Here is a 23,606-nt window from a genome sequence, read left to right on the forward strand (position 1 = left end):
TGGAGAAATTGAAGAAGCCCTATGCAGAAGCCCTAAGCAGGAAAGAAAAGGAAATTAATTTGGGTCTCTAACCAGTAAACCCTTCAACGTCTCTTTCTCTTTTTTATTTTTTTTATTTTTTAATTTTTTTCTTGCTTTGGGCTGAAATTTGGGCTGAAATCAATTTTGGGCCCCTCCTCTATTTCGAACTTCAAAATTGTTTAGGCATGTATATATAAAAATAAATAAAAATTGGGCCCCCCAGGAGAATGGGCCCCGGGTAGCTACCCCACTTGCATTGCACCAAGGTCAGCCCTGTAGGGAGGGTCCCTATTTATAGTGGTATAATAAGAGTCCTACATAAAGTCTTCTTGATGACGTGGCGCGATTTGATTGACTCTCTTTATATTGATATTTATCTCTTATAACTTGAAAGAGAAGAAATAATCCTATTGACCAATAATTAATTGATATTTATCTCCATGACTTGTCTTGCAAGACAAGATATAATTTAATTTCGACACAATTAATGGCTAATTTAATTAACCAATTAATTAATTTTATGCGTCTACACTCATCACTCACCAACTCTTTCATCTGCAGCTAAATCTCCCACCTACGCACCACCGGTTCATTCACCATCTCCATCCCCGGTGGCCCCAACACCCATTACTCACCATTCGCCAGATGCTAAATTTCCCACCCACCACGCGCCGTCGGTCAAGCCACCATCTCATTCTCCATCCCCATCTTCAGCGGCCCCAACACCAATTACTCACTGAAAGACTTTTATTTAATTTTATGCGGAAAACCTTAATCACAGAATCTTGAAATCAAATTCATCTTAAGAATATAATCACGTAATAGAGATTATCGACATACCGTTCGCCATGGATTTCGATAGAGACGATGAACGATCTACAAGCCGAGCCTAGCCAGGCCTCCTTCGAATCTCTTTTATTCGTAGCACACCTTCTTCTCTCTATCTCTCTAATATCACAACTCACTAAGTGTTATGTAAGTGATGGAATTCTCAATTGCGTCTGATGGTTGAGGAGAAGAGTTGTGGCTGCTTTTATAGACGAGAGAAGAGGGCCACGATTCTTTGTAACGGCAGAAGACAAATCCCACCCATCATGGTATTTTATTGTCTTATTACGTTACAAAGTAAATACCATAAATCACCTTAATACCATAATTTGAATTACCCACAATTTAATTAATTGAAAATAAAGATTAGTGGACCAAAAAATAAAACGTTAAAAAATGTAAAACTAACACTCACCACTCACTAAGCCCTTCACCAGCAGCTAAATCTCCCACTCACGCGCTGCCGATCAAGCCACCTTCTCATTCGCCATCGCCTTCTCCGGCAGCCCCAGCCCCAATTACTCACCACTCACCGAACCTTTCCCCAGCAGCCAAAACCACTTTACACGTGCCGACGACCCAACCACATTCTAATTTCCCAGCCCCTTCTCCGGCGGCCAAATCTATTACACATGTTCCACCATCTCGCTCGCCATCACCATCTTTGCACAAACATTCGCCATCACCGTCTACTAAAGCTAAATCGCCATAGAAACACAACGGCGCACCTCAGCCGGACCTGCAGCATAACCACTCTGCTTCGGCTCCAAATTCAGCTCGCTTTGTTTAAGTTTCTAGCTGGTTAATTTATTCACCAGTTCAATTTTTTTCTTTTTGTGTTGCATTTTTTTGGATTTTGTGTATTGCTTTTGTAATTCTTGCTTCAGTTCATGTAATTAAAATTCCCTCTACTCTATCGCAATTTTATTTTATTTTTTCGAAAAAATATTGCAATTATTGCAATTTAAGTAATTTGAATATCTATTTTAATTTACATATTGAGTTTCACCTTTGATTACGTGCTAATTTTATAATTTGTTTTTATTACCACCGAAGATAAATGATAAAGTGTCTATTTGTTCTAATATTTGGAGTGATCATTCTTATCGTGACTACATGGTGTGACGTGTTATTCAATTCGAGAAGAAAAAAAAAATACAGTCGATTTTCCTGTTGTGAATAATGTTCGTTGAAATTGATCAAGTACTCCTAGCGTTTTAGATTCATATTTATTAACACAAAAATTCTTTTATGTTTCATTTGATAATGCAAATGTCAATTCGGATTCAATCCCTGCTCCAATAGATACATGTATCGACATATATTTATGAAAATATATCATGTGTTATTGTATAAGGATTATTTCACTAACCCCTTTCATATGCATTGTGCAATTAAGGTGAGTCCATATTTTTTTCTCTTTTTAAGAAAAATTCAAAAGATTTTTAATCACCATAAATAATATAATTTAATTATTTTAATACCATTATACCCTTTCACACTATATTTATTCCACGATCTCTTTCTCTTTCTCGCTTATTTTCTCTTCGCCGCCCAACTTATCTGTCTTTCGTTTTTCTTTTCGTTTTGTTGTTTCGACTCACCCCTGCAAATTCTCTTCTCCGTCTCGCCTCCACTGCAATTTTCAGATGGATTTGACTGTAGAAGACGATATCCACAACTCATATATCCCTTTCGTATCTCTCTTGTCAAATCAAAACCGTCGTGAGGGGGTTCAATCCCAGCAATATCAGCCTTCTCTCACCATTACACAACTTAATATTAAGAAGGTAACAATTATAAGATTATTTTTTGGGTCAATGATTATCAATTTGTTCTTTTGTTCTCTTTTATGTATTTGGTTCAATTAAGTCATACGATTGGATATAGTTTTTTTTTTTTTTTTATCTTGAGAAGGGATATGTTGGATTTGATTGATGTTTTATTGTTTGATTGTTTTAAATAATTTATATAATTATTTGTTCATTTTTTTTAACAATCTTATTGGAGATATTAATATTTAATGATACATTTCACTAATAGCTTAAGTTTTTGGTTGAGATGGTCATTCAACATGGTATCAGACCAAATGAAAGGTCATGAGTTCGAATCTCACAGCCACCCATTTATTTTAAGTGCAAGGCTTCAAATGTAATTCGCCTGCACTTGAGGGGGCGTATTGAAGATATTAATATTTAATGATTACTGGTTTTTTTTCTTCTATATTTATTCTGAAATATCTCTCCCTCTCTCAATAACAATAAAGCAATTGAGTTTTGAAATGAGTTTTTTGGTGATCTTTAACTTGATATGCCGTGGGATTTTATCAATATTAAAAATGTTATTGTGATTCATAGTTACGTCTCTTGATTTATAATTTTAAAAAAAATTATACAACTCTTGTGGACGAAAAAATGATATATTTTTGCCCATATGCAGGTCTTGGTTACACACACTCATCGAACGAATATATATTGTTGGCATCGTAATCTAATACATGATTAATGAATTTTTTTTTTGATAATTACATGATTAATGAATTTGGTATAGTTTAATAGTGGATTTTGATAGTTACATAGTTAATTACATTAATTTGGTTGGGGAGTAAGTTAATTTTCTGCAGGATTTTGATAACTTTGTAGTGGATTTCAATAAATGGATTTCGAAACTATATAGTCAATTTCGATAACTATATAGAGGATTTCGATAACTTTATAGTGAATTTCGATAACCATATAGTGGATTTTGATAACATTTGAGTGGATTTTAAGTTGCTTTGAAAAGGGATGTTTTGAATGAATTGAATTGACATGTCTTTGATTTCTTTTTCTTTGTTACCGTTTATTGACAAGAGGAGCGATGTCGGTGGGAGGGATGTTAGATAATGCGACAAGGTTAAGGGTGTTTTGTGTAAATGGGGAAAAAAGGTTGCAAAGGCCACTAAGAAGACTAGAGACTTGGCTGGAAACCTGTGGCACCACTGTGAGTTTCACGGGAGAGGTGTTTTAATTGAACACGTGTTTTTGGCGTGCGTAAATGACATTGAAGTGGTGGTGTTCCCGTAGTACATCTCTCGGAATGACGTCTTGCGGGCCTTTTTGGTGGTGGTGGTATTGCACTTATTCGTGAACAAAATAGCGGATTTATGTTCCGAATAGTGGATTTACGAATAGTGGATTTGCGACTTTATTTTGTTGTTTATTTTTTGAGTTGTGTTAGTAGTAGTGACTTACGTTCCGTCGTAATGGATTACGTACGTTTTTAGCGGATTTTGATAAGTTTGTTGGGGATTATGTTAATATTAAAGTGGATCACGCTAATTTCACAGTGAATTTTATGGTAATTTTATAGAGGTTTTCAAAAATTTATAGTAGTTTTCGATGAGTATATAGCGAATTTTAATTTTCACAATCCTGGTGGAAAAAAAAGTTAATTAAAAAAATTGAATACAAAAACATAAAATAAGTAAATCAATAGGGAGTTAAAATTATATTTTTTTTAAACCTAGTGAAAAGAATAAAAAAATAAATAAAATTACGATTGTATTTTAAAAACAAAATTGAAATAAAAAATAAAAACCATATTTTTTCTGAAAATAATCGAAAAGAAAGAATGAAAAATAAAAAAAACCAAATGACGTAACGTGAGATTTGTGGGAGTAATTTTAGAGAGAGAGTATAATAGGGGCATTTTAGATAGTTTAGGTTGGAAGGGTTTATGTCAAATTTGAATTAAAAATTGTATTTATCATAATATATAAAATTTCACTGAGGGGGTTTTGTCATATAGCCCCATTTTCTAACCTGCCTTTGTACCATTTCGCAAATCCATCTCTAAAAAGGATATTTCTAGCTGCAAAGCTATTTGTTGCAATCTTCAATTCTTTTAGAGAAAATGTTCTAGCTTCTGCATGCAAGCGCCCATCTCATCAGCTATTATAATACAAAGCAAGTACTGTAACAAGTATGAAAAAAATTAAACATATTGAATTATAATTCATGAAAATAGTGTTGGATATATTTTGCGGAAGTATGTGAACAATATTAACAAGGAAATAATTGAGGAGTACGTATCTCCTACATATTTTACTTTTGCTAATACATGTTGAATTACAAATACAATCTTACACCTATTTATACTAATTTAGGCATAAGTAGTACATGCATCATATTAAATATATTCATCATGTATCTAAGTATTCATGTATTTGCTTATTCATGTATCCTATCATACATTGTACATGCATGTGGATACACTTCTAGAAAGTGCATTAATTCCAACAAATAGTAGATAAATTACGAACCTCGAGAGACAGATGGCGGGTTATAAAGTGGCAGCGGAGCTGGTGGAGTTATAGATGTAGCTGCTGCCCCATCTGTTACTACTAGAAATTATTGAAAAAATAATATTCAAGATTTAATACAATCAAAGATCTCTACTTTACAATTCGGAATTTTTCGGAATTCTTTTATAAAACCATTATATTTACTATATGTATCCACATCCTTGGCAAACACAACCAAATAAGCTGAAATGGCTGAAGAAAGGAGGATAGAAAAACGATAGAAAACTTATCTATTATTAAGATGGATAAATAAAATACGAGATGAGCACAAACAACGGCTTTACAAGGAAGAAGAAGCAAAGAAGAAGAAAAAGAAAAATAAGAGATTTTTTGTTTAGATGGAATTGTTTGAAGGAGAATCGTTGTCCCTTCAAACAGAGAAAAGAAGAACACTTCAGTGTTTCTTTTTTTAGGGACTATTAGCCATAACCCCCTCTAGTGTTTTTTTAATAAGAGGCGATCCAGCCATATTTTCAGTATTAGTAGAAAACCCACTATTTTAATGATTCCCAAAAATAGCCTTCTGAAGACACACATCACAAAATCCGGAAATTTGAGATCCCTACAATCGTGTGTGATTGATTATATCCCAAAAAAAGATTCCTACAATCGTGTGTGATTGATTATATCCCAAAAAAATTGCTTTCCAAATCTTTCCATAAACTGCCATCTGCAAACTATAATTTTTTTTATATAATTTAAATAAATTTAAATTTTCGTTTTCTTTTATTATTTTATTTAAAAACTAACAATAATAGTTTTAAAAAAATATTTTTCTTTTAATTTTTTATTTAAAAAATATTTTAATTTTTTATTTTATTTTTTTAATTTCAGTTTTTTTGTTAATCAACTATAAAGATTCCTAAACCAACGACCTACCTAGTTGATGATTTGTTAGTGATTGTCGTCGTGGGAGTTCTGATTGTTCTTCTACTTGAGATCGGCCTACATAGAAGGGAGAGAAAGAGAGAAAGCGAGAGAGGAGAGAGATGAAAGATAAAGAGAGAGATCCATATTAATTCAACCGAGAATTTTGTGATTAGTTATATGACGTAAATTATAGTTCAGGGCTAAATTAGTCATAGCGTGAACATTGTTACAAAATATTAATTTTATTTAATAAATAAGGGGTTATCACTAATAAATTTAAAGGAGGTGGATCCACCCTAATATACGTTAATGTATTGGGGGGTTCTCACTAATAATCCCCTTTTTTTAATCTTACATCAGGGTTTGAATTCTGGACTTTGTTAAAGTAAATTTAATGGGCTCACTAAAATTAGTGGACTTTGCTAGAGTAGAGTTAATATGAAAGATTTTGCCCAACACCCAAGTAGTAATCGGGAAACATAATGCATAATATAATAAAATATACTATATAATAATTAATACATAGTAACAATTTTCGGAAAAAATCGGAATTATTCGAAAATATTTCGGAAATTTCAGAATTATTTTGGATCGGAATTCGGAAATTCCGAATATTTTTTATGTAATTCCGATTCCGATCCGATTTTTTTCGGAAAATTCGGAAATCGGACAACAAAAAATTGTTCCAAAATCGAAAATATTCGGATCGGAACCAGCGGAAATCGGAAATTTCGTTCCGATTTCCACCCCTAGTTAGAGCAACTCCAATGGGAGATATCAATATGAAGCATTAAACATTCATTTGATACTTGATATAATACTTGGATACTTCTAGAAAAAAATTCACATGAACCACAAGTATCAAATAGATTATCAAATTTTAAATATATGAATAATTATATTTTAAAATGTCACGTGTTAAATAGTGATAGGTTAGTGGGGTGGTTATATTTTTGATATCTCATTTTCCAAGGAGTTTTTTTGCACCTCGTGGTGGTTGAGTATCAAAAATATATTATCACTTTAATGCCTCAATTGGAGGAGGATTTTTTAATTTTAGAGTATCAAAGTGGTAGTTTTTTAGTTTGATACTTCATTTAGTTCCTCCGTTGGATTTGCTCTTAGTAGGTTAAATGCGGTGATTTTTTTTGGGGCCTCTTTAAGAAAATCCTCTCATTATTTCTTTTAATGGAGACAAGCCCAAAATATTTCTCTCTATTTGAGAAAATCCCACACCCATTTCCAACCATTATTTTTTCCAATTTAGTCCCCATTCGCCTCATTATCATTGCGTCACGCGCTGGTCATCAGCGATATATTTTTTTTAACTTTTATTTTTTTTCTGTATCAGTTTTATTAATCGACTATGAAGCATAGTCGATTAAGGTAAATCGACTATGAAGCGGTAAATCGACTATGAAGCATAGTCGATTAAGGAAATTCTTTAATTTTTTTAATTTTTTTTTCTATATCAGGTTTATTATTGACTATGACGAAGCATAGTCGATTAAGAATCTGCTACTAAAAATAACAAATCACAACTGCAAAAAAATGTAAAATCAACTATATTTTGAAAAAAACAAAAATTATACAAACATTATAATTGATTTATACAATTGGAATCAATAAACAAAAAATCCATAAACAAATAAAAAAATGGAGTCGATCAACCTTAATCGACTACCAGAGCATACTCGATTAGCTTAATCGACTATTGAACATATACATAGTCGATTAAGGTTCCAGCCTGCGCGAATTTCTCTACACGCGTCGTCCTCCGCCAAATCCACCAAAAAACCCTAAATCTGCCTCCCAATCATCACCACACCGCCGCCACACCACACTATTCAACCAATCCCTAACACGAATAAATTAAATAATTCATACAAAAAAACACAAATTAGCATTTCAATGTTCACAAAAAAAAAATCATAGACGATTCAAGGTATTTGTCAACCATTGTTGGTCATACCATAAACAATTTATGAACACATGACAAAAAAAAAAAAAGCAAATACCTTCATCAACATCAATTGCAACAGTAATTTTCTCATGCCTCATCCTCGTAGGCGTCAACCCATTGTGTCCTCGACGACGAGCGCCAGTCATCAGCTTCAACATCGTGGGTGGAAACCCCCGCCGCCAACTACAGATCCGTTACCACCCTTCATGCGGCGGCGGGAGGCCGCGACAAACACTCTTCCACCATCACCACCTTCGGTCGACGTCTTGCTTTTCCTGCGAATTTCGGTCGAGAAGAGAAGATGAGAAAACGTGAAAATGAGACTTAATATTAATAAGGGTGGCTTGGAAATTACTAAAATAGCATTGGTGGGATATTAGCTAAGGGGGTTTTCTCTAATTATATTTGGAAGAGAGTGTTTCCTACACTTATTTTCCAAGATGAGGGGGTTCTTGCTAATTATCCCTTTTCTTTTTTGAGTCAATTTTTCAGCTATTCGGTCAACATAGTGTTGGTATAATTAATAACAACCTGCGTAAACGAAAAATACTTACTTGTTTGTCGAAAAGAGGAATTGTGAAAACCACAAAGAACGATGGAGGCTTGCCGAAGCAATTCCCTTAAGCCGATATTTCCGGGCTGTCAACGGCGCACAGTCTCTTTCCGGTAGTCTCCCAAGGTACAACGATAGGTTGTCGAATATTTGAACGAATATTCGACCCACGGCGAACTTGAACAACGAACGAAACTTTGACGAAGAGAAAGAAGAATATGAAGAACTATCTCGTAGTTGCCGATTAAGTTCAGTACAGAATTGGCCAGGTTCTGCCTTTATTTATAGGTTGTAGAGATCCATTCACAGAGGGATGCAATGGTTGGAAGAAGAAGCAAAGAGATGTGTCTGTTCTTTTTACCGAGTACAAAAAACGTAGGAACATTAATTGGTCATGGTCAATTAATTAAATATTTGGTTTGGGCCAAATATTTTATTATTTAAATTTTGGGTCAACTAATTTGACTAATTACTAAATGTCCCCAAAAGTAATATTTGTGGACACCTAAACCCATATGAGTCCTATCACTCGATCACATCGAGCGCACATCTTTTGAACTGTAACCATTTAATCAAGACAATTTACTTCATGATTATGATCAAGTAAATAAATGAAATTAATCTTTTCATAATTTAATTAATATTACTCAATATTAATTATTGGAAATCATGAAAATTCCAAAAATCCCCCACATGAATAAAATTGTTCTTCCAATCTTATCGCATAAGATCTATTTGTCAAGATTCCTTACTGAATAGTACAACATCGGAATAGGTGAAATGTTTCATCTTGAACCTTCCCTAGTTAAAGCTTATCGGATTTACTTAGCCAATCGGTGAATTATTTCATCTTGAACCGTCGGCTGTTTGTGTAAACCAAGACAATAAACTTAACACCATACTAAACGAACTTGTTCAAGTTCTCGGTTGTGTTCGTTTTGGCCGTGAACATCCTCGGGTTCTGCGAGTGATTTAGAGAATTCCAGCCTTTAAGAATTCTCAACGAGCTGACCCAGCTCACACTAACATAGGTGACCGCATCTATAAAGAGTATCCTACTACACCCCACTTGTAATTTACAAGATATAGACGTCATTAAAAGCAATAGCTTAACCTTTTTGAACGTCGTAGGTTGCACTTATTGCATCATAGGAATAAGATGCAGATAAAACTCCTAAGTGCTCCATTCATTTAAGTTACACACAACTGGTTGTCCTATTGAACTTGGTCCGTGGGATCTCCAGTCGCCAAGTTAGGTTTCCGTATAAGGTAACTTAGTTATTTAGGCTTTAAACTTATTCCCCTCGACGCACATTTAACTCTCTCGCTAGATAAACCTTTATTAAATGGATCCGCTAGGTTATCTTTGGATTTCACAAAATCAATGGAAATTATTCCATTAGAGATTAAATGTCTCACGGTATTGTGTCTACGACGAATATGTCAAGACTTACCTTATTAAAAAGTATGAGAGCAATTGTTAATTGATTATTTCTAATATGAATATCCAATTACATTGGCTCGCAATTTCCTTCAAAATATATTAACTCGTGGTCGAACGCCCCCACATTTTCAAATATTTATAATCAATTTTGAAGTTTTCCTAACTCACAAGGAATTATATTATTTTTGACATAAAGAGAGCTCCCCCACAGTTTCTCCGATACATTCGGATTCATACAATCATAGATGAAATATTTTTCCTATTGACTCAAAATCGCATAAGACGATGTGATTTGGCTCTAGATATTTTAAGCTCTTCTTAATTCAATTTGTTTCGCAAACTTTGCCTCAACGCAAATTTCATATTTATATTTTGGGTAAATTCCACTTTACCCCCTCGTACTCTGCCCGAGAATCACTTTACCCCCTTGTACTCTCAATTTCATCAATTTACCCCCTTGTACTTGTACGAATTCCCAATACAGCCCACTCCTTCAACTTTTGTCAATTTTGACTCTGACGCCGTTTGGTCAACTCTGTAAATTACAAAATTGCTACTGCCTATAACGCGTCGTTTCTTCTCCGTCAATATTGTCGTTTCTTCTTCTCCCACCACTTCCCCTTCCATGATATCCCCAAATTGAAGCCCTAACTTAGCAAAAAACAAGACCAAAAAATTGGTCGATTCCACCCAGTGTAAAGAAAAAAATATATGAATGTGTGAAACTTTCTCTTTTCTAAACTTGAGAGTCAAAATCGAAAAAAGTTAATATTTATGTCAATATTTTGACCCTTGACCAAACGTCGTCAGAGTCAAAATCGACAAAAGTTGAAGGAGTGGACTGTATTGGGAAATTATAGAAGTACAAGGGGGTAAATTGATGAAATTGAGAGTACGAGGGGGTAAAATGATTCTTGAGCAAAGTACGAGGGGGTAAAGTGGAATTTACCCTTATATTTTTCCAAATAAAACCCAGTTTTATTCAAACCAAATATTTTGCAACACAATAATATAACCAACTTTCTATATTTCACAAATAAACCAGAAAGTTGAAAGGCATAGTGATCACATGAGTTTTTAAATAATTTGTGCACAAAATTATTTAAACGACAATTAAGACGAAATTATCATGTAAAACTTTGTACTGTTAAAGCTATTAAAATGAAAGTTTTACACGTAGTAGATATACTAAAATATTTTCTTGAACACATTTTCTAAGAACAAAGTATCATTTATATAAATGTGAAAATTGATTAAAATATTTATGTAAACAATTTTATATAGACTTGTATAACAAACACCAAATTAGGCAAACGCAATATGATGGTTTAGAACTTTTTAAAACGTTTGTATTATAAACTTAGAGACCGTAGATATGTAAAATATAATACAATCTTACTGATAATAATACAACAGAAAAATAATCAAATAAACTAATTATTATTAATATTATTAATTGCTTAGTTCTTGCCAATAACGGCTACGTTCGCCTTAAAGAGACCGTCACATAGGTACCCTTTTCCGACGTAAAACCCTCCTTTGGTTAGCAAAAATTTGTCCGACTCAAAAGCCAACTTGAAACCTTTCTTGGTTAGGATAAAACCACTGATTAAGTTCTTCCTAATATCCGGAACGTGTAGCACATCGTTCAAGGTAACTTCCTTCCCGGAAGTGAATTTTAGGATCACTTTTCCTTGTCCTTCAACCACCGAATAACCATCATTTCCCATGAAGAGCTTTTGTTCTTGCTCCAACTTTTTGTAGGAGGAGAACATGCTCTTTTCATAGCTAATGTGACGAGTTGCCTCGGTGTCTACCCACCATCCTCGAGTATCGCTCAATAGGTAGGCCTCTGTTACAAGTGCGAAAGATGCATATTGTTGTCCACGGTGACATTTGCTTCACTTTTATTGTTTTCTTTGCGGTGGCGGCAATCCTTCGCAGGGTGTCGATTCTTTCCACAAACAAAGCATGCTCCGGTGAACCTTTTATTCTTCTTATTGTTTGGTCCTTTGTTAAATGCAGGACCCTTTCATTTGTTGCTCTGCTTCGAGCTCTCCACTACGTGTGCCTTAGCCACGTATTGGCCACCCTTGTCGATAATTTTATTATCCTCCTCGGTCTTGAGCCTTGCTATGAGTTCCTCCATCGTCCATTTGGACACCGATTTCTTGTGCCTTAGGTAGTGTTTGAACTCCGTCCAACTCGGTGGAAGCTTTCCAATTATGGAAGCCACTTGATAGGATTCACTCACCCCATGATCCTCGGCGAGAACATCGTAGATCATGACTTGGAGTTCATTCACTTGCTCACTCACAGTTTTGCTATCGACCATTCGATAAAATTGGAATTTGTCTACTATGAATTTCCTATATCCCCGCATCTTAAGACTTGTATTTCTTGGACAAACTATGCCACAAAAGTTTAGCAGTTTTTATAAGACTATAAACTTTGTACAATGGTTCGTCCAAGCAAATCAAGATGTATTTACGGCATAGGAAATCAGAGTGACTCCACGCATCGATGGCTAGGAAAACTTCCTTACTATTTTCGGGAGTTTCTCCTTCATTCTCCTTAGGTGCCTCCTCATTGAGAAATTTCGCCAAATTCATGGTAGTAAGGTAGAAGAACATTTTGTTCTTCCAAGTCGCAAAGTCCGTGCCAATGAACTTGTTTGGTTTTTCGGCCGCGCCGACAACCTTAGAGGTGGTATCATTGATTGAAGCCCATCTACACAAATTTATTGAAATGTGAAATTGAATTTATCCAAAAGTTTTAATCTCATAATTTTAGTTTTGAAAAACAATGAACTGAGACGATAAATTCAAGATGTAATACGGTATGCAGAAAATTCAAGAAATTCTACGCAATATGGATTCAATACAATAGTTAAAACTGTAATTACTTTCAGACCTTATGCAATTTCTTAAAGCCAGACTTTTGATTCTAATGCAAATTTTATAAAATAATGTGATTGCACACAGAAGTGCACTTACAAAATAATAATTTTAAAACATAAGCAGTCTAAATATTTTGGCATAGAAAATACCTTTTCTACCAATTAGCCCAGTATAGAAGATTTCGGCACAGACATTTACAAATAAACAAATCTTTATATATGTTTACATTTACAGAAATAATGAAATCAATTTTTATTTTATTTTCTTCCCAAATCACACAAGCATATAATATATACACTCATATATTGTGAGATAAAACAATCAACGTATATTAAATATATAATAAAGCAAATTTTAAAAAACGTATGAACCTCATCACAAGTTTCGAAAATCAGATTTCAATTAACGCAGAACTTATAAAAACTAAATAATAGATATTGTCTTAAGATTGTTAGTATAATTAATAACAATCTGCGTAAACGAAAAATACTTGTTTGTCATAAAGAGGAATTGTGAAAACCACAAAGAACGATCGAGGCTTGCCGAAACAATTCCCTTAAGACAATATTTCCGGGCTGTCAACGGTGCACAGTCTCTTTCCGGTAGTCTCCCAAGGTACAACGATCGGTTGTCGAATATTTGCACGAATATTCGACCTACGGCGAACTTGAACAACGAACGAAACTTTGACGAAGAGAACGAAGAATATGAAGAACTATCTCGTAGTTGCCGATTAAATTCAGTACAAAATTGGCCAGATTCTGCCTTTATTTATAGGTTGTAGAGATCCATTAACAGAGGGATGCAATGGTTGGAAGAAGAAGCAGAGAGATGTGTCTGTTCTCTTTACCGAGTTCAAAAACCGTAGGAATATTAATTGGTGATGGCCAATTAATTAAATATTTGGTTTGGGCCAAATATTTTATTATTTAAATTTTCGGTTCACTAATTTGACTAATTACTAAATGTCCCCAAAAGTAATATTTGTGGACACCTAAACCCAAATGAGTCCTATCACTCGATCACATCGAGCGCACATCTTTTGAACTTTAACCATTTAATCAAGATAATTTTCATTCACTTTATTTCATGATTATGGTCAAGTAAATAAATGAAATTAATCTTTTCATAATTTAATTAATATTACTCAATATTAATTATTGGAAATCATGAAAATTCCAATACACAGTGTGTTAGCCTGCATTTGGCAGCAATTGTTGGGGGGGGGGGGGGGGGGGGGTTTATGAGCAGCTCACAATCGAATGTCGTGGATGCTTACGCATGTTGAATGCACTATAAGGTTATGGTTTGCGACTTTCCTAATACCCATTGATTTTAAGAAAACTAGTAGCTCCTGAGGTCCTACAAGTGGTATTAGACCCAAGGTCACGGTTTTTTTTCTTCTTGTGGGACATGTTTTACTATAAAATTGTAAATTATATATGTAATTATTCCATATACGCCCCATATAAACCCGAAGCCTCAATAAATACACGAGCCAAACTTGAGTCTAGTATATGAGCTTGAACCTATAGAAATGACATTAATATTTGACGGTCGGAAATTATTTGGTAACGATGATTCGAAGTTAAAGAATGTCGAATTCATTTTTCGTCCAAACTGGACAATTAATACATCATGCATGTTAATTATACAGAACAAAATGCAGTGACAGACTTTTTTGCTAGCCATGAAATCTTACATATTCTTACATATTTGATGAGGTCGGGGCCGGTTATGAGGCGAAGTAGGCGGTCGCCTGAGGCTCTCGGATTTTTTTAAACAATTAGGGTCCTGAAATGTTTTTATACCCTTTACGTATTAGCATTTATTTAAATAAATCAAACGGTTGTTATATTTCTATAATTCTTCAAATCATGCCCCCCCCCCCCCCCCCCCCCCCCGAATTAGTAACGTTATAACGTATTAGTGCTACTTAATGCAAGTTATCATGAACAAAGAAAACGGAGGTGATGCCCCGAGTCCCTGAAACTATAACCCCATTAGATCACAAATTTGTAGCCTTGCCACTGGTTATATACCTTACAAACCTTACAAAAACGAGTTAACATATAGTTTATCAAATTTTTAGTAAAAAAAAGTTAGTTATTGTAGATCGTAGAGAAGGGCCCCAGCCCCTAAGTCTCAGGCCCTGGATGACGTCATCATTTTACGTCCAGAAAATGAACGAAATATATATGAGCGTTTGAGCGTCCAAATGTGGCCTTGAAAAATAGAATTGCAAGTGATGTGATAGCATTTGAAAAAATAATCTTCAAATCGCAATCAAAACGGCTAAAATAAATAAATAAATAAATTGACTTGTGCATATATATCCCAATTGTCTTTATTGAAGGAACCCTACATCACAAACAAATATTTTGTTATGTGGTAATTTGAGTAAAGAAACATAGTTCGAGAATTAAGAAGAATCGAGAGATATGAATTAGGAGAATTAGAATTAGGAGAAGAATTAGAGACGAGAATTAAGAGAAGACACAGGGAAATTAATTGATTCTTAAACTTCATCCTACATAACATTCTAATTACCCTATTTATAATACTCATAAATAATAATTAACTACCACCCCACTAATCCCTTAACCACACTAACCCACTAATTTAATTCATGTCCACTAATAAAAAACTACTCACTAACATATAATTTGACTAATTATAATTAAATTAAATAATAAAACATATCATATTTTCATAACTAATTGAACAATTTAATGTAACCATAATTTTGTTGAACTCAAGTTTATGGTTTACAAAGTTCCTTATTAGCATAATCTCTCATTGGAACATTTCTGTCTTTTAGCCAATAAGCCATGTCCAAGTCGTAGCGTCAACTCTTGACGAGGCAATATTTCCTGATCACATAACTCTTCCCACATTCGAGATAACAATAATCTATCTCCAATTAATTAGTTGTAGCATCATCATCCTCACAATTTCCGACATTTTCGGACGGCTCTCTGGGTTGCAACAGTTCATGCAACTGCATCAGATTAAGAGCCCGTTTGGCTAAGCTTATTTAAAACATCTTATAAGCTCCTACATCTGATAAGATGTTTTAGGAGCTGATAAGCTGTTAGATCTTATTTTAAAAATTATTTTTTAAGGTGTTTGGATATGTAGCTTATAAGTTACTTTTATTTTTATAAGTTGTTCAGGTGTTTGGAAATAAAAGAGTTGTTTATCGCTATAATGACAAAAAAGTACATGACGTCATTATAAGTTTATAACTGTTAAATTTATTTGACTCAAATACTTTTATTCCTAAAATATTATTATAATATTTACAAATTATTTTTTCAAATAAAAATAATAATATTAAATTATATATTAAATAAACTAAATGATTTTTTATGTATTTTGATATGATATATTTGACTATTTTTTAAAATAAATGAAGTGTAATAAAATATTTTAATGAAACGTGAAAGTTTTACTTTTTTGTCCCATTAATATATTAATATAAAATAAAGGTTGTAAAAGAAATATAATTTTTTTTGATGGACAAAAGAAATATAATTTATTATTGTGATAATAAGAATATTCGGATATTTTTATATACATAAAATATAAATAGAGAATTTTTTTTTTACTATTATGATAATTATATTTTAATTAAGTATTAATCTTGATTACAAGAATACGTTGTTTTGATAAAATATAAATGTTATTAGTATTCATGTAATAAAATAAAATATTTGAGGGCAATTTTGTATTTTAAGTCTTTTAGTAAAGAAGCAAATAAGATCTTAAAGAAAAAAGGTGGGGTAGAGGTACTTTTAAAAAAACATCTTATAAGCTCCCTAACAGCTTATTTTTGAAAAAAATAAGATCTTTTGTAAATTTTTTACCAAACACTTTTTAACAACTTATAAGCTCTTAAACATCTTATAAGATGTTTTTAGGAGCTTATAAGCTTAGCCAAACAGGCTCTAAATAACATAAATTCTCAGCAATTTTCGCAATGAATCAAATCTCCGTGCATCAAGGGTTTTAACAAAAGTATCGATTAATTCATTCTCTGTTGCAGCATAATCGATTGAGACAATCTCTTTTTCAACCAAGCCCCTTATGGAACGATGACAAATATCAGTATGCTTAGTTTTAGAATAGTAAACTGGATTCATAAATTTATTTTTCGCACTCAAATTATCACAATTCAGATTACCAAGTTTTTTATGTCCCAAACGAGCTTTGTCAGCAGAACTGTTGGAACATTTAGTACTATCATCACATGATTTTAAAGAAGTAATTATATACCGATAAACAACTAAGATAAGATTTCTTTAATTACCCAATTTTTTTGTTGAGTTGTATTCACTAAATCAACCTTTATCTTGGATTTTTGAGTCAACACAAAAGTGTGATCAATTTTAGCGGAAGGTGGCGAGCGGGCCATTATTCCTTTTACCATCTTCAAGTACTTAAAGGGAGGTGATATTCGCGGTAGCAAAATTACGAATGCGGGTTTAAAAAATCCTCTATCTACTTATATTTCTCTCTCTACAATTTTATTTTTAATAGCTTTTATATTAAAAGTCGTTCCAAAACCCATGTTATTATAGCGATTTGCAAAGAAAAATGAGTGCATAGAATGAGGATCGAGATACGGAACCCAATGAGGTAAAATTTGTTCGTTTTTGTTCTTTAAATCGCGAAAACGCGACTCACGGCCAATTTGGACGCCGAAAATTACGTTTCACGATCAAACTGGGCGCAAAAAAGCCCGATTCACACCCGCTTTGGGCGCGCATGCTGACTGCATTTTAATAAAAAAAAAATCATTTATTTGTGTTACAGTAATATTAATTAAAATATTTTTGAAGAAAAAAAAGTCAATTAACAGTTAAATTACTGTCTTCGACAGTTAAATAACTGCCGGAGACAGTAATTTAGCAGCCAAGACATTAATATTAATTAAAATATTTTTTTAAGAAAAAACAAAAAAAAAAAAAAAAAAAAAAAAAAGTCAACGCCGGCAGTCTCTGGTGGTGGCGGGTCAAAATTGAAATTAGGGTTAAAATTGGTTAATTGATGAAATTGAGCTAAATTGGGGTGTAAATCAAGATATTGTAATTGAATTGGGTTTCAATGAATTGGGGGTAATTTTGGTATATATGAAAGGATTTTCCTTATTTGCAAATAAGTTTGAATGGGCTGGATTTATTTGAAAGACAAAAAAGTTGAATGTGCCTCTTTTAATTAAGTGCATTTGTCATGGGCCTATTCGCCATTACCCCATAATTATAATATATATTAAGTACTATCACTTAATAACAAATAAAGATTACAAAGGAAGGGAACTTCCGTGTAGTGAGCACAACTCAAGGAGGAGTGTTTGACAAGTCAAACACGTTCCTTAATATTAGAATCTAAATAGATTCTAACAATCTCCCCCTTTGTCATTTATTGATTCTTGTCATTTTTTCCCCCTGAATAAAATGCTCCATCTTCAGACATCAAAGAAAAACACATCATCGCTTCCAACGGTAACAGTCTCATCAACTCTCGCGGCAGCGGTAGCATCTTCCTTAACAACAGTTCCATCTTCTGTTCCAGCAATAGCAACAACTTTATTAGCACCAGGTGTTTCAACAACATCATCTCATCCCCCTTGTGTGTGTCTCCCATGTATGTGTTCCTTGTGCAGCTCCCTCTGTGTTTGCTCTTCATTCTCTCCCTTTGCTTACATGGCTTGGTAGACATGGAAGGCGGTGGAGGGTGACGAGGTAAATCATCCACGTGATAAAAGACTCAGCAAATAACTTCGCCATTAGATCCTGCTTTTATATTTCATGTGAAGCCCTGGAGAAATCTAAATGAAACATAAAAGACTTATATTAGATATAGAACAGTATACCATCTTGCGTTATCACAAAAATTTCTATCCTAATAAAATAATTCCTATATCAAACAAGGAAACCAATTAATGACAATAATCACAATATTAAAAATGTGAAATTCCTTCTATTTTGGATACACGCGTTCAGGTGATTAATATGTAGAGATATATCTTTCTTCTGAAACTATCTAATGAGATAACTATCAAAAATATGTTCCTCATCTTAATATACATCTCCATAGAATTCCACTTGGGATTATGGACTTAGAACCCCTCCGAGATTTTAACTACAACTTTAAAGTCATTATCTAAACATCCTTTGTAGGACATTGCAAATCCATCTCTAAAAAAGATATTTATATTGAATATCACTATCACCGAGGCCTAATCACCTTCAAGAAAGGTTTGGGCCCGAGAATCTCCAATATTGAATAACTCCCACGAGGAGACCACTCGCTCCGTCCTACAACTCGTTGCGAGGCAACTCCCACGAGGAGCCAACTCGCTCGGTACTACAAACCCGCAGCGAGATAACTCCCACGAGGAGCCAACTCGCTCGGTACAACAACCCGCAGCGAGACACTCCCACGAGGAGCCAACTCGCTCGCTACTACAACTCGCTCAGAGCGACCTCAATACGCACGCTCCTCAGTCACGTGTTATCAAACTCTCCTATAACTTCGCTGCGAGACAACTCTCTCGCAATCCACTACACAATCGCAAGCTCAATTTAGCACGATTACAACCTTAGAAACACTTAGAGATATTATGGGAATCTAAATAGCCTGGCAGCTTGATTACTCAAATTTATCTATTTGTTTTCGACGGGTCCTTCATTAAAACGTGGTCACGGTCCAACGAGCGACTACTACAATTTTTACTCTCAACACGATCTGGAATCCATTCCGACATGGCCCCCACATCGACTTGAGAATGTGGGGCTTAATGATATGCCTAATTGGGCCAACCCAATGGGCCTACAAATTATTTACCTACTGGGCCACGATCTCAATATTGAAGACCACTATCACCGAGGCCCAATCACCTTCAAGTAAGGTTTGGGCCCGAGAATCTCAACTAAGGTATAAATAAAGGTTTGAACTCATTCCTTAAGGTATGTCCTATTATCTGAGCAATACTACCAACTGTATTCTCTGGACTATTTCCACTATCCGCACGTCTGACTTGAGCGTCGGAGGGAATTCCGCCGGATCAACCCCCGGCCTAGTTCACGTGTTCTATGATCGCAGGTATCTCAAGGTCATCAAGCTCGTGAGCCAATGATTCACTCTGCTCTTCCAGCTCATCATACTTCAACTTACTAAGGTGATCTAACTCTAGTATATATATATATATATATATATATATATATATATATATATATATATATATATATATATATATATATATATATATATATGGCGGAACCAGGATCAAAATATTAGGGGGGGGGGGGGGGGGGTAACTAAAATTTCGGGGTTAGGGCAGTGGCCTGAATTGTTTTTTAGGTTCACAAGACATGGCAAAAATAAGTTTATATTAACATTTTTTTAATTAAAATAGCATATATATTATAGTTTTATCATATTTTAAGCATGAAAAAAAAATATTAATGTATTGCACTTAAATATTTTGATGTTTTAATGGCATCGTCTCATATTATTTTTAAGAGACACCGATAAAAAAATTCTAAAATAAGTACGGATTCATAAATATTATAGAAAATAATACAAATTTTAACCATATTATTAAATGTTTTTATGTTAAATATGTTGTATACAAGTATAATTTATATTAAATATGATGTATACAAGTATGATTGTGGAGAAGAAACAAAAAATTAAGGGTTAAGATACATATTTACAAAAACTTTAGGGGGGCCAAAGTTGGGTACTTCGCTCCATTATTCTTCCACCATGACAAAATATCGAAATCATTACTTCGTGGTAGAACATCATTCTCCAAGTAATGATCCAACTCCACTTTCCCATTTTCAACCCTTCTTTGGCTACTAACAAGCATATCATAATCAGAAAGAAAGTCATCTCCCACGGATTGATTATCATCCGAAGAAGACAAGGAAACAAGTGCATCACCATCCATTCTCTTGGAGCTATCTCATCAAGAAAATCATAGCAAATGGTTTTAATTTTACTTATCTCTATAGAAGCACGATCCCCGTAAATTTTCTTAAACAAATAATCCACTAGCTTCATCTTGAATTGTGGATCCAATATTGCCGCAACCCCCATGATAATGTGGATCACATCCCAATAAGAATCAAATTTTTCTAACATGCTTAATGCATGTTCTTAATCACATTATTTGTAGATGTTGACCACTCATTTAAATGAATTTTGATTTGACAAACTTGAGGAAAATAAAGGTTTGCGGTAGGATAAGTAGTGCCAGAAAATAACCGAGTTACTCTATGAAACAACTCTAATTTTTGACAAATGAGACTTGCTAAATTCCACTCCTCCTCACTTGGCATGCAATTATATGACAACTCGCGTTGGTTCAACCGAAAAAAGACATCCTTATACACTAATGCAGTAGAAAGCATCAAATAAGTTGAATTCCAACGTGTTTTTACGTCAAGAACTAACTCTTTGGTGCATGCAACACGAACCTGCCGAGCAACTTCCTCAAATTTTTGTCTTCTTTTTGTTGAACCAGTCCAAAACACAACACTGTCACGTATTTTCTCAATGCAATCTTTAATAATCACCAAACCATCTTGAACAATCAAATTTAAAGCATGAGCAGCACAACGCATATGCAACAGTGGAACATGCGAGAATAGTGAGTTAGATGGAAAATTTTCAGAGATAATTCTTACCATGGCATCATTAGTGGTGCAATTATCAACAGTTAAAGTAGAGAGTTTGCCATCAACATTCCACTCTAACAAACAATCGAAAAGAATCTTTGAGAGAACTTCACTGGTGTGTGGAGACGGAACGTAAATAAACCCGCCCATGTATTAAAAATCAGTACAAGTTATTAGAATCATTTATCATCTAGAAAATACAAAAAAAAAAAAAAACGAAAAAAAAATTAAAACTGTAAAAAGTAATACCTTAACACACGGCTATGTAAGGTCCAACATTCATCTATATAATGACCAGTGACAACCATGAAACCTCATTTCCTGTTGCTTGAAGTCCACATATCAGTGGTGATTGCAATTCTACTTGCATTTTTTTCAACAAAACGCATAATCTTCGCCTTTTCGGCCTCGTAAATCTTAAGTATATCTCTCTTGATTGTGTTCCTAGAAACCATCTTGAATAATGGTTGGAGAGCAAGATAATAGTTTCTAAAGCCAATATAATCCACAATGCTTAGAGGCAACTCATGTAAGATAATCATAGAAGCAAGTTCCCGTCGAGCTACTTCTTGATCAAACTGACCAGATTTCAAGACCATCTTACCATCGACCTTATTTTTCTCATTAACCAATACTTGTTGCCTCATGTCTCTAATGTCTTTAAACTTTCTTTTAATACACCGTAATGTAGCATGATCACGTAAATGAGTTGCTACATCTGTACTTTTTGCAACGAGACATTTCTTACAATACTTGCACTGTGCTTTTGGATCTCCCCCAACAGTTACTCTGTCAAAGTGCAACCACACATCCGATGTTTTTCTTCTCTTCACGATAACCACATTCTCATCTGTGGTGCTGGGAGTAGTTGTGCTTGGAGTAGCTGTGCTATGAGTAGTTGTGCTAGGAGTTGTAGGAGTATTTATTCCTTGTGGAGATTCCTTTGTACTTGCATCTAGCAAGGGATTAGCATGAGATGAACTCGTTTCTTGTGACATCCTAATTCAAAATATAAACCTGGAAAATTAGAAACAAATAATAAATTAGAGAAAAAGAACATAAATAAATAGAAAAAAAATCTAAAGAAATTAAATTTTCAAGAAATTAAATTTACAAGAAATTAAAATTAGAGGTTTCGAATTTTTTTATAAGAACAAGAGAAATTAAAGCAAGAGAAGAGAACGAGAGAAATTACCGGACCACCGGTAGTCAACGCCGGAGATGGAGAGAAAGGCGGCAAGGCTCGGCAATTGTCAGTTGACGGGCTGGTGAGTGGTGACTCTTGAAGAACAGAAGAAAAAGTTTTGAGAAGTGAAAAAAATTGAAAAAAACGAGCTGGTGAAGGTGACTCTTGAAGAACAGAAGAAGAAGTTCTGAGAAGTAAAAGAAAACTGGAAAAAAAAACGTAAGAAGCAACGTGTAGAAGAAAAAAAAGGGGATAGCAAATAATATCTAGGGTTTCTACTTTAAGATATAATATATATATATATATATATATATATATATATATATATATATATATATATATATATATATATGATGCGATAGTTTACAAGATTAACTACACATTTTGCTATTAAAACTATAATTACAGTTTTTTTGAACATTTTCATCAAGTTTATGTCTAAATATTTTCAAAATTATCCCAAAATTTGTAAATGATCTTTTTATATTTGAAGTTTTTACATATTTCTATTATTTTATGTGTATACTATTTATAAAAAAAATTACCAGGGGCGCTGCCCCTGAACCCCGTAAACTTTTAGTCCAATCTCGAACACCTTTGACAAAAAATCTGGATTCACCACTGTCTCAGCCAGCTCGTGAGCTCGATGAGCCAACTTGACAAAAGCTCGAGATCGAGCTCGAGCCCATCCTTAGTTGTTCATAATCATAAGCTCACGACCAGCTTGCAAGTTTTTCGTTTTAATTTTTTTATATCTGATATAGCTATTTATATTTTTTATTATAAATATAACTTATATAGTA

Source organism: Erythranthe guttata, chromosome 7, assembly GCF_056151865.1.
Source record: "Erythranthe guttata isolate IM_541 chromosome 7, IM_541, whole genome shotgun sequence".
NCBI classification, from domain to species: Eukaryota; Viridiplantae; Streptophyta; class Magnoliopsida; order Lamiales; family Phrymaceae; genus Erythranthe; species Erythranthe guttata.